This window comes from Pan troglodytes, chromosome 12, assembly GCF_028858775.2.
Source record: "Pan troglodytes isolate AG18354 chromosome 12, NHGRI_mPanTro3-v2.0_pri, whole genome shotgun sequence".
Classification (NCBI taxonomy): Eukaryota; Metazoa; Chordata; class Mammalia; order Primates; family Hominidae; genus Pan; species Pan troglodytes.
The window spans coordinates 73,226,139-73,237,444 of NC_072410.2; the positions used below are offsets into that span (position 1 = coordinate 73,226,139).

General features: G+C 35.2%; 1 long non-coding RNA gene across 1 annotated transcript in view; it reads left to right on the top strand.

Moving 5' to 3' along the window:
* LOC129140483 (uncharacterized) overlaps positions 1-11,075 on the top strand; it is a 28,392-nt gene extending 17,317 nt beyond the window's left edge. Inside the window, exon 4 of the long non-coding RNA XR_008543680.1 lies at positions 10,996-11,075. This is a non-coding gene — a long non-coding RNA (uncharacterized LOC129140483). The remainder of the gene's footprint in view (positions 1-10,995) is intronic.
* Positions 11,076-11,306: the final 231 nt, after the last annotated feature.

Sequence of the window (11,306 nt, forward strand, 5' to 3'; positions counted from 1 at the left end):
TCTGTGAGGAAGCAATGAGAAACAGCTTCATATAGAATTTATAATTTGAGGTGGTACTTTAAGAATGAATAAGAGCTTGTCAGAAAATTAGTGGAAAATTCCTCACAGAGGAAATACAAGGGTAAAAGCACAGCTTTGTGAAACTAAAATCTTAAGCTTTGGGCAACTATTTTTGACTGTGCTGGCAGACTAATGCAAGAGGAAAAAAGGTGAGATAAAATAGTAATGTAAGCAATGGCCCTGCTTTTCATAGGCAGATGCTGGGCCATATTTGTAAGAAAAGAATTAATTGGAAGGACTTAAAGAGGGAACTGATTATTCTAGTAAAATTGTGAAAACAGGGATAAAAAACAGTAGGTGATTTAAAATAACCTAGGCAAGAACTGACAGCCTGAACTGTTATGATAATGAAGAAAGCAGCATACTTATTTTTAAATTATACTTTAAGTTCTGGGTTACATGTGCAGATCGTGCAGTTTTGTTACATAGGTATACATGTGCCCTGGAGGCTTGCTGCACCCATCAACCTGTCACATTAGGTATTTCTCCTAATGTTATCCCTCCCCTAGCCCTCCACCCCTGACAGACCCTGGTGTGTGATGTTCCCCTCCCTATGCCCATGTGTTTTTATTGTTCAACTCTCATTTATGAGTGAGAACATGTGGTGTTCGGTTTTCTGATCTTGCGATAGTTTGCTGAGAATGATGGTTTCCAGCTTCATTCATGTCCCTGCAAAGGATGTGAACTCATTCTTTTTTTATGGCTGCATAGTATTCCATGGTATATATGTGCCACATTTTCTTCATCCAGTCTATCACTGATGGACATTTGGGTTGGTTCCAAGTTTTTGCTATTGTGAATAGTGCTGCAATAAACATACATGTGCATGTGTCTTTAGGGTAGAATGATTTATAATCCTTTGCGTATATGCCCAGTAAAGGGATTGCTGGGTTAAATGGTATTTCCAGTTCCATATTCTTGAGGAATCACCATACTGTCTTCCACAACGGCTGAACTAATTTACACTCCCACCAACAGTGTAAAAGCTGTCCTATTTTTCCCACCTCTCCAGCATCTGTTGTTTCCTGACTTTTTAATGATTGCCATTCTTGTTTTTGTTTGTTTGTTTTGTTTTGTTTTGTTTTGAGACAGAGTCTTGCTCTATCGCCCAGGCTGGAGTGCAGTGGCGTGATTTCAGCTCACTGCAACCTCCGCCTTCCAGGTTCATGCCATTCTCCTGCCTCAGCTTCCCGAGTAGCTGGGACTACAGGCGCCCACCACCACGCCTGTCTAATTTTTTGTATTTAGTAGAGACAGGGTTTCACCATGTTAGCCAGGATGTTCTCAATCTCTTGACCTCATGATCCACCTGCCTGGGCCTCCCAAAGTGCTGGGATTACAGGCATGAACCACCGCGCCCAGCCTTTAATGATCACCATTCTAACTGGCATGAGATGCTATCTCATTGTGGTTTTGATTTTGCATTTCTCTAATGACCAGTGATGATGAGCATTTTTTCATATGTCTGTTGGCTGCATAAATGTCTTCTTTTGAGACGTGTCTGTTCATATCCTTTGCCCATTTTTTGATGGTTTTTTTTTCTTGTAAATTTGTTTATTTGTAGATTCTGAATATTAGCTCTTTCTCAGATGGGTAGATGGCAAAAATTTTCTCCCATTCTGTAGGTTGCCTGTTCACTCTGATGATAGTTTCTTTTGCTGTGCAGAAGCTCTTTAGTTTAATTAGATATCATTTGTCTATTTTGGCTTTTGTTGCCATTGCTTTTGGTGTTTTAGACATGAAAACAGCATAAATTTATGAGACAGTTAGTGATTAGGGGAAAGAAATGAGAAAATGACTTTATTGTCTGGGAACAGTAGCTCATGCCTGTAATCCCAACACTTTGGAAGGCTGAGGCAAGCAGATCACTTGGGGTCAGGAGTTCAAGACCAGCCTGGCCAACATGGCGAAACCCTGTCTCTACTGAAAATACAAAAATTAGCTGGGCGTGGTGGTGCATGCCTGTAATCCCAGTTACTTGGGAGGCTGAGGCAGGAGAATGGTTTGAACCTGGGAGGCAGAGGTTGGAGTGAGTCAAATTCAGCCACTGCACTCCAGCCTGGGTGACAGAGCCAGACTCCATCTCAAAAGAAAAGAAAAAAAAGAAAATTACTTTATTAACACAGTTTTGGCCTTGTCTTTAGACCACTTTCCCCGAGAGTGCTCTGGATTTGATATTTTGCCTAAAAGTCAGTCTGTTACCATCATTTGCCATCTGGAGATACTGGTAGTTTTCTTGACCAGCAAGGATATACAAGTTGACCACTGGGACAGAATAGAGAAACTAAAAAGAGACCTGCATAAATGTGGTCACATGATTTATGAAAAAATATTCCACTACAGTATATTGGTGAGGTTATGATTTTGAGTAATTGATGTTTGTTCAATTGGATAATCATAGTGTTTTTAAATAGAACACATACACACATCCATACATACACAAACACACACATACCCCAACACACAACACAAAACATATACCCTGATACACAACACAAAGCATGAAACATTAAAAAAATTTGATAAATTGGACCTGAATAAAATTAAAATATTTGTTAATCAAAAGATGAGACTGAAAAGGTAAATAGAAAATATTTGCAATATAGATGGCTAGATAGCAGAGAAGAAAATATTTCCAATATAGATAGCTTAGATAGCAACTAAGCTATCTATATTGGAAACTCATCTAGAACATAAAAATAACTATAAATCAATAACAAACAACCAAGTAGCAAAATGGCCAAATGACTTGAACCGGTGTTTCATCAAAAAAAGTAAACGATATACAAATGTCCAATAAACATATAAAAAGTTTTTAAAATTTATTAATCATCTAAGTAATCCTGGGTAATATGACAGTGAGAAACCACTATACAAAAATCAGAATGGTGAATATTAAACACACACAAAAATAAACTGGTAATATTTTAAGCATTGGCAAGAATTTGGAGAATCGGAATCCTCCTACACAGTAGAAAGAGGTATAAATTGGAGTGATCACTTTCGTAAGCCAGTTTGTGATATCTACTAACAACTTAGTACAGGTATATCTTATGACAAGAAATTTCACTCCTAAATGTTTGCCAAATATATGTGCATGTGTACACCACAAAGAATGTTCACAGAAACCATATTGATAAATCCAAAATTTGCAAACAATAAAATTGAGTAAAATGGATAAATTGTAACATATTCATATGATGGAATACTACATAGAAATGAAGAGGGAAAATACTGTTGTGTAACGTATGAATCTCAGGAATACAATGCTGAGTGAAGGAAGCTACAATAAAATAACACATTCTGTATGATTCCATTTATATAATGTTCTAAAGAAGGCAAGACTCTGGTGATGGATGTCAAGATATTAGTTCCTGTTGAAGACAGTGACTGGACAGAGAAAACCTGGGGGTTTCTAATGCTGGAAATGTCATATTTCTTAATCTGTGTGGTGATTATATGGTGTGATCACTTTGTGAAAATTTATTAAGATGTTCAAATTTATAACTTGTACACTATTTATGTATATATACTTGATCAAAATTTATAGAATTGGAGTTAGTACAGGGCATTATTACCAAAGTAAAAGGATTATTTGAGAAAAATTGAATCCACTCCCAAAATGTTCTATATACAGGTTGCTAATCAATTAACTGACTATCCAAGTGTATCTTTTGTATGAAAATATATTCATATATTAAGCATACTTTTCCACATATGCATAGCTAAGTAAACAGTGACATATAGGCAATATGTAATAAATACTATCCATCTTTCAAAGTCCATTTCAAATCAGTACTTTTAATACAAAACCTCTCACCTATTCCAGTTACTTAAATCTGTCTACTTTCTAGTTTTCATCAGCAATTATCAGCTGTAAAATTTATTTATACTGTCTTACAGTATTACTTAAATATTCCATGTAGACTGATCTTATCTCTCAAACTACACATTTCTGAATGGGCAAAAAAGCCTTTTGTATGCAACATTTGTTGTTTATGCAATAAATACCAAATCAATATATAAGATATTTTAGACAGAATGTAGTGTCAGTATCATGTTACACAGAGCAAAATAAATGGAATCTAAGCACATATACACAGACACACACAGCATGCACATGCATTTCTGTAAATCCATGGTTCATTTCTCTTGTTTTTGAGGGATGCGTCTGTTATGTGTATGATGGTTGCCTCCTACTACAGAAATTGAAATCAAATAGCTGTTTTCCCTCAGTCCCCTGGTAGCCAAGGCTAGGATCCAAAATACAGGTTTGTCTAATCAGATGTGACACAAAGAAGCCAGGACACAGGAGAATTCTTTCCAGCAATCACAGTGAGAACATCTCCAGAGGCAGTAATGGCAGTGAAAAAGGTTTCTAAACAGGATTTGGGTTATGGTTTATATCACTTAGCCTGCCTCGATTCCTTTTATTGTGCCATCCTTCTAGGGAATCTGTGACCCATCCAATACCCTTTCAAACATTCCTCTTCTATTTATATCACAATCATTTCCTTTTAGTGGTAACTAAAAACTTTAGAGATACATATGTATGTGTATGTATTTGTGTGTAGACAGTTGTACATATACACACACATACATTTCAAAACCATATCTCTTCTAAAGGAAAAAAAGTACGTGTGTGTGTTGCATGTTGATGCCACACAGCTAGATTTTTAGTAACTAAAAAATACTGGTTATAAATGGTTTTTACTTTTTCAATCATATATAAAAAGCAGGTTTTGTTCTATTGTTTTTTAAATAAATAGACTTCATTACTTTTCGTTTGCTTGTTTTAATAAAAATTTTACTATTTGAAGAAACTGAGTCATTCTCTGAATGGCTTTTTGCATACCAGAAATTTATAAATATTTGTCTATATTTTTAAAGCAAGTTTATGTGTTGTTTAAATTTTTTATTTCTGCACATGATATGTGGTATGAGAAAATAATCTAACTATATTTTTCTAATGGATCAGCCAGTTGCCTAACAGTAGTCATTGAATAATCTTTCTAACTGATCTGAATTGCTGCCTTTATAAAGTAGTAAAGTTATATATACATCTTGGGCTTCTATTGAATATTGTTTTCAATTTAATTAGTCTATAAGTTTATTCCTGTGCTGATATGCCTCCCATTTAATTTTTGCAACTTTATAGTGTGACTTATTTTTTGGTTGAGCAGATGGTATCTTATTTTTATTGAAATAAGTTCTTTGGTATCTGTGATTTTTTTTATGTACTTCCTCACTTGTAATATTACTATTTTTTTCCATTTATTTTTGTAATAGTTTTACCTACAATATTCTTCTCAAATAATTAGTTGTTCATCAGTTTAGTTTTTCTATCTACAATTTACAGTTTGTTTGAGTATATTATTTGAATATATATTCAAATACCTAATATCATTATTTAACCAGTTCTATCTACACTCAACTCTTTCAGGATGGTTCTAGTTTGGTAATTCATTTTTTTTTTTAATCCTTTAAGTTGTAGGGTACATGTGAACAATGGTGCAGGTTTGTTATGTAGGTATACATGTGCCATGTTGGTTTGCTGCACCTGTCAACTTGTCATCTACATTAGGTATTTCTCTAATGCTATCCCTCCCCCAGTTCCCCACCCCGCAACAGGCCCTGGTGTGTGATGTTCCCTGAACTGTGTCCAAGTGTTCTCATTGTTCAATTCCCACCTATGAGTAAGAACATGTGGTGTTTGGTTTTCTGTCCTTGTGATAGTTTGCTGAGAATGATGGTTTCCAGCTTCATACATGTCCCTGAAAGGACATGAACTCAACCTTTTTTATGGCTGCGTAGTATTCCATGGTATATGTATTTGCCACATTTTCTTAATCCAGTCTATCATTGATGGACATTTGGGTTGGTTCCAAGTTTTCACTATTGTTAATAGTGCTGCAACAAACATATGTATGCATGTGTCTTTATAGTAGCATGATTTATAATCCTTTGGGTATATACCCAGTAATGGGATTGCTGGGTCAAATGGTATTTCCAGTTCTAGATCCCTGAAGAATAGCCACACTGTCTTCCACAATGGTTGAACTAATTTACAGTCCCATGAACGGTGTAAAAGCTTTCATATTTCCCCACATCCTTTCCAGCATCTGTTGTTTCCTGACTTCTTAATGATCGCCATTCTAACTGGCGTGAGATGGTATCTCATTATGGTATCGATTTGCATTTCTCTGCTGGCCAGTGATGGTGAGCATCTTTTCATGTGTCTTTTGGCTGCATAAATGTCTTCTTTTGAGAAGTGTCTGTTCATATCCTTTGCCCACTTTTTGATGGGGTTGTTTTTTTCTTGTAAATTTGTGTAAGTTCTTTGTAGATGCTGGCTATTAGCCCTTTGTCAGATGGGTAGTTTGCAAAAATTTTCTCCCATTCTGTAGGTTGCCTGTTCACTCTGAAGGTAGTTTCTTTTGCCAAGCAGAAGCTCTTTAGTTTAATTAGATCCCATTTGTCAATTTTGGCTTTTGTTGCCATTGCTTTTGACGTTTTAGTCATGAAATCCTTGCCCATGCCTATGTCTGAATGGTATTGCTTAGGTTTTCTTCTAGGGTTTTTATGGTTTTAGGTCTCACATTTAACTCTTTAATCCATCTTGAATTAATTTTTGTATAAGGTGTCAGGAAGGGATCCAGTTTCAGCTTTCTACATATGGCTAGCCAGTTTTCCCAGCACCATTTATTAAACAGGGAATCCTTTCCCCATTACTTATTTTTGTCAGGTTTGTCAAAGATCAGATGGTTGTAGACGTACGGTGTTATTTCTGAGGCATCTATTCTGTTCCATTGGTCTGTATTTCTGTTTTGGTACCAGTACCATGCTGCTTAGGTTACTGCAGCCTTGTAGTATAGTTTGAAGTCAGGTAGCATGATGCCTTCAGCTTTCTTACTTTTGCTTAGGATTGTCTTGGCAATGCAGGTTGTTTTCTGGTTCCATTTGGACTTTAAAGTAGTTTTTTCCAATTTTGTCAAGAAAGTCACTGGCATCTTGATGGGGATGGCACTGAATCTATAATTTACCTTGAGCAGTATGGCCATTTTCACAATATTGATTCTTCGTATCCATGAGCATGGAATGTTCTATTTTTTTGTGTCCTCTTTTATTTCGTTGAGCAGTGGTTTGTAGTTCTCCTTGAAGAGGTCCTTCACATCCCTTGTAAGTTGGATTTCTAGATATTTTATTCTCTTGGTACCAATTGTGAATGGGAGTTCACTCATGATTTGGCTCTCTGTTTGTCTGTTATCAGTGTATAGGAATGCTTGTGATTTTTTCACATTGATTTTGTATCCTGAGACTTTGCTGAAGTTGCTTATCAGCATAAGGAGATTTGGGGCTGAGAGAACGGGGTTTTCGAAATATACAATAATGTCATATGCAAATAGAGACAATTTGACTTCCTCTTTTCCTAATTGAATACCCTTTATTTCCTTCTCCTGACTGATTGCCCTGGCCAGAACTTCCAACACTATATTGAATAGGAGTGGTGAGAGAGGGCATCCCTGTCTTGTGCCAGTTTTCAAAGGGAATGCTTCCAGTTTTTGTCCATTCAGTATGATATTGGCTATGGGTTTGTCATAAATAGTTCTTATTATTTTGAGATACCTTCCACCAATACCTAGTTTATTGAGAGTTTTTAGCATGAAGGGCTGTTGAATTTTGTTGAAGGCCTTTTCTGCATCTATTGAGATAATCGTGTTTTTTGTCATTGGTTCTGTTTATGTGATGGACTACGTTTATTGATTTGCGTATGTTGAACCAGCCTTGCATCCCAGGGATGAAGCCAACTTGATTGTGGTGGATAAGGTTTTTGATGTGCTGTTGGATTCGGTTTGCCAGTATTTTATTGAGGATTTTTGCATCGATGTTCATCAGTTATATTCATCTAAAATTCTCTTTTTTTGTTGTGTCTCTGCCAGAGTTTGGTATCAGGATGATACTGGCCTCATAAAATGAGTTCGGGAGGATTCCCTCTTTTTCTATTGATTGGAGTAATTTCAGAAGGAATGGTACCAGCTCCTCTTTGTACCTCTGGTAGAATTGGGCTCTGAATCCATTTGGTCCTGGACTTTTTTTTGGTTGGTAGGCTATTAATTATTGCCTCAATTTCAGAGCTTGTTATTGATCTATTCAGTGATTCAACTTCTTCCTGGTTTAGCCTTGGGAGGGTGTATGTGTCCAGGAATTTACCCATTTCTTGTAGATTTTCTAGTTTATTTGTGTAGAGGTCTTTATAGTATTCTCTGATGGTAGTTTGTATTTCTGTGGGATCGGTGGTGCTATCCCCTTTATCATTTTTTAATGCATCTATTTGGTTCTTCTCTCTTTTCTTTGTTAGTCTGGCTAGCGGTCTATCTGTTTTATTGATCTTTTCAAAAAACCAGCTCCTGGCTTCATTGATTTTTTTTTTTTTTTTTGGAAGCACTTTTTATGTCTCTGTCTCTTTCAGTTCTGCTCTGTTCTTAGTTATTTCTTGCCTTCGGCTAGCTTTTGAATTTGTTTGCTCTTGCTTCTCTAGCTCTTTTAATTGTGATGTTAGGGTCTTTACTTTAGATCTTTACTGCTTTCTCTTGTGGGCAGTTAGTGCTATAAATTTCCCTCTACACACTACTTTGAATGTGTCCCAGAGATTCTGGTACATTGTTATCTTTTTTCTCATTGGTTTCAAAGAAAATCTTTATTTCTGCCTTCATTTCGTTATGTACCCAGTAGTCATTCAGGAGCAGGTTGTTCAGTTTCCATGTGGTGTGTGGTTTTGAGTGAGTTTCTTAATCCTGAGTTCTAATTCGATTGTACTCTGGTCTGAGAGACAGTTTTAATTTGGTAATTCTTAAATATGTTTTTTCCTAATTTATTTCTTCGGTTTATGTTAATTCCATTCTATAAATTGTCTTTCCCCAAATTAAACTAGCTAAAGTCCACCTTTCTTCATGGCCTATTTTAATGTCACAATGAGGCCATCCTTCTGCTTTTGGGCTGAATACGTTTAGTACAATCTTCTGTTCTTACTCATATAATACTGTTGTCTAATCTGGAATTTTTGTATGTCTCTAGTACCCTCTCTCCTCATAGATTGAATTCATTGGAAACAGGAACTAAATTCAAAATAATTTATCAAAATAGTCAACAAAGTTTTTAAAGTAATTATTAAATAAACCATTTATTAGCATATGCTAATAGTCTACTTTTTTATTTAGTCATCCATCACTTTTGATAAAAAAGAGATACTATAATAAAACATGTTAATAGCAGGTTAAAAAGTAAGGTCAGAAAAAGTACAAATCAAATCTGGGGAAAAAACTGAATGGAATTATAAAGTTAGAGGACTTTATTTTAAAAGTATCTGACATTAATTTACCCTAGGGCATCCCAGTAACTGAAACAAAAATTGATGCATGATTGGGATTTTGTCTGAGAAGAGTGTGTTACTATCTAGTGTTTGCTGCTTTGTAAATGAAAAAGAATATGTATGTAAGTTGAAAATCTTGATCGTTAAGGTTTTACAGTAAGCTAGAATGACAGGATACATACCTTTGAAAAATACAGGTAACAATGGGATCTAAAATAAAGGCAAGTAAGTGGCCTAAGCCAACAGAGAGAGCAAGTCATTACTGGCTAAAGTGGTGTTCATGTAAGTACACATGAATCTCTAGAGATTAGACCCAGAGAAGTTGAATATCATGGTAAGAATATTCCAGATAGGAGTCCTGTTAAGAAGATGTATTATACCATTCCTATTCTGTAAAACAAAAGTAGTTATATCAATAACTGATGCTGAAACATAAGATAAGCAAAGCTGTAACACCATCCTTTTCTTACTTGAGAAATTCTAAAAGAATATGGAGAGAGAGGACTGTTACAGGTATAATTTTTTGTGGGGTAAGTCATGATATCCCACTGGCTGGGCAATCTACGTAAAACTTTCAATTTTGTATGATCCTGCTTTATGTCAACCTTACAGTAAACAATTCATCTAACTTTAATTTTCCTAAAGTTTTCCAATGAGAAATGAAAGTATTTGGTGGAGCCAAACAGTTAAGTTTTCAACACGTGAAAGAATAGTTTGTTCTCAAAGTGTGTGTAATTTATCTGTGTTCATCAAAAGGCCATAAAGCATTAAAATAAATAATCTCGTATACGAAGGTTTTGTTTAGCTATAAAGTCAGGTCAGACTCTTAGGTGTTTAAAATGCAGAAGTAAAATGGTCTGTCATGTCTAAGTGAAAAAGCTTTGAGACTAGTCAAAGAAGACCTTTCAGCAATGCAAACATGGATAACAAGATGCTAAATCTGAATGACAAGGCTTTTGCCTGGGTATGCTGGTTTTGTATTCTTGAATGAAGTATCTTCATTGTTTGCTGCCTCTTCATGGGATGTTAAGCATTCAGAACAATTTATGAAGCCATAAACCCGCAAGATTCCTTTTCCTGCTTAAGCTAAATCAAGGCAATCTTTATTTTTATTTGCCTAGACAACACCACTAAAGTTAGTGTCTCATTGACTGAAGTGACCATAGTTTTCCCCTCCAGGATACCATTATAATAATCCTTTTTATTTTTATTTCCTACTTTACTGTTTTGCTAAAATCAATATTTGAAGCTTCATTAAATTGACAACTAAATCTGAAATGCATTTACTATCATTTAAAATGCAAATGACTTTTTGGTGCCTTTAATTCTAACAACAACAACAAAAAACTAAACATGTCAGTGATATTATAAATGTATGTTGTTTATTTTGAAATTTTCTACTCAGCAGGTTTCTTTATACTTCTGTAGATAAGTCTTTTATATGAACATAAATTTGAAACTGCATTCCCTGATTTACTTTGCTACCATAGTTTTTTTCAAAAAGTTAAAAAAAAATAAAATTATAAGAGTCACTACTGATGATATATGAATTATGTTTTTTACAGAGTCATGCACACCTCTTGAATTTCTTCTCAGCTTTCCTGCCATCCGTGTGATTTTGAACGAGGAATCTTAAGAATACAAGGTGAGAATTTGCCTTATTTGTCACCATGCAGCTTGGTTCTGTCATTTTCCACATTAATAGGATTTTGTGACTGAGTGACCTTGTTAATACAGCAATATGTTTTCTGCCATACCATCAGTAACAATCTTCTAAATAGGAAAAGCTAGCATTAAAAAAAAATCACAGTTGATTTCACTCCATCTTTTTTTCTTACTTCAGCAAAAGCAAACAACTTTCATTATATCATAATGC